We start from the raw sequence: 2,209 nt of genomic DNA, 5'->3' as shown, positions 1-2,209 counted from the left end.
GGTTCTGGGGGGCAAAGGATGTAGGAATGTTTTCTGTGGACTGTGAGAAAGAGCGGTCCCAAACAGGCCACCAGGAGAAGGGGCTAAGCAAGGAAACCAAAGAGTCTGGGAAGTGAGAGGGAGGGAAGAGGTGGCTAGAAAATATGGGGATAGGGTCTTCCAGAAAGACCCCTCCCCGGGCTACTGACTGGGGGCACTGGGGGCACCACTACAGTAACTCCATGTTGCAAACATCACCACAGACCTGAAGGGACCAGAGGATATTTGTCATCTAAGAACTTCTAGACAAATCACAGACTGTCAGAGAGTCCCCTGGGGCTGAGAGTGAAATCAGTCCCTAAGGAAGAGTGGAACTAGCCCTGAGAACAAAGAGGGTTTAAGATGGGCACAGTGGGGGCCGGAGAGATGGCTCACTGGTTAAGAGCACTGACTGCTCTTGCAGAGGACTCAGGTTTGAGTCCCAGCACCTACCTGGCAGCTAACAACTGTACACATCTCAAGTTCCAGGAGATCTGATGCCTTCTTCTGTCTTCCAAGACATGGGTGCACTCACATACATGCATACATACACATAAATAAATACAAACACATATAAGTAAATAAAATAATAACTTTTTTAAGATGGGTACAATGACATAGACCTCATCCTCTATTTGGGAGGATGAGGCATAAGAATCAGGGGTGTGTGTGTGTATATGATCTCATTATATAGCCCATACTGGCCTCCTGCTTCCACCATCTCTAGTGCTGAAATTACAGGTATGTATCTGCACACCCAGCACATAGATATCCTGGCCCTAGTATTTTGTGTTTTTGCTGTTGTTTGGTCTTATTTTTTGTTTGTTTGCTTTTGGTTTTTTGAGACAGGGTCTCCCTGTAGCCCCATCTGGCCTGGAACTTGCTAGTTAGACCAGGCTGGCCTCAAACTCACAGAGATCTGCCTGCCTCTGCCTCCCGAGTGCAGGATTAAAGGCGTGCACCACCACACCCATCGGTCTTGGTTTTTGAGACAGAGCTTCCCTATGTAGTCCTAACTGACAAAGCTCACTATATAGACCAGGCTAGCCTCAAACTCCTCTTTCAGTCTTCCCAAGTGTTGGGCTGGCAGGTGTGCACCACCACATCTGGCTAGGATTCCTTTTTAAATGTGCGTGAAAAGCCACTTCTTCTAGGTCATTCCCCACCCTGAGAGAATCCTGCTGAAACCAGAGCCTTGCTGTCTCTGGCACTGGGAGCTGACTGGTCTCTGCATTAGACAGCCGGTGTGTTAAATATCACCGGAGTGGGAGGGCTGCTGATCATCTGTCTCTAGCAGATTCTCAGGAATACTGTGGGGCTTTCCTAGCTCGTGGGAAGTAGAGCCAGCCTGTGCCTGGAGGCTGAGAGGAAAGAAATTGGGCAATACTTTCCCTCCCACTGCCCACATGACCCAGGGCTGTCTCTTCCTAAGTTCCCCTAACCCCTGTGCCAAGGTAGGAGATCAGCCAGGATATTTATAGGACTGGCCCATGTAGGAGAGCCAGTGGAGCAGCTGTTTTCTGATATGGGCAAAGTGAGCTATTTATACAGGGATCTGGAGGAAAACGAGCCCAAGATTATATCCCTGTTGCCCTGGACTGGCCACACTGGGGAAAGGGATCCACATCCTCTGGTGACGACACTTCCCATCCTTACTGCCTAGACAGTTCATTCGGCTGATGCTGATTGAGTGCCAGGCGCTGGGTGAGTACTAGGATCAGCAGGACAAGGCCCTGCTCCTTGTGGCAGCCAGGAGAGACAATGTCACATAAACCACAAATGATGGTCCAGTCCCTGCATCACTGCAGGATGAGCGAAGGGAACAGTAGCCAACATGGGGAAGGTGGCTGCTTCTAGATGGCTGTGGTGGGATGTCAAGAGGGAAGGAATGGTCAGGTGATCCAAGACCAGCCACAGCTCATCTGGCCTTGCGGGATGTGTGGGGAGGTCAAGGTGAGAAGTGCTGATACAATAGAGGTGGAGAATGGAAGTTCAGGAAGCTGCCTGATGTAGTCTGGGAACTTGGAGGACTCAGACTCTGTGGGGCAAGGGGCAAGTTGCTGAGGGACATCAGAGGAAGAGACCGAACAGGCAGGAGCCAAACCCTAAGGGCCACCATCCGTACTTTAGGAGGGAAACTTCCGCAAACCTCACCTTTAGAAGTGGCAGAGGTTTCCAAGGAGGGAAGGGA

This window comes from Nannospalax galili, unplaced genomic scaffold (assembly GCF_000622305.1).
Source record: "Nannospalax galili isolate Female #2095 unplaced genomic scaffold, S.galili_v1.0 scaffold870, whole genome shotgun sequence".
NCBI classification, from domain to species: Eukaryota; Metazoa; Chordata; class Mammalia; order Rodentia; family Spalacidae; genus Nannospalax; species Nannospalax galili.
Note: the sequence above shows the minus strand (reverse complement) of the source record.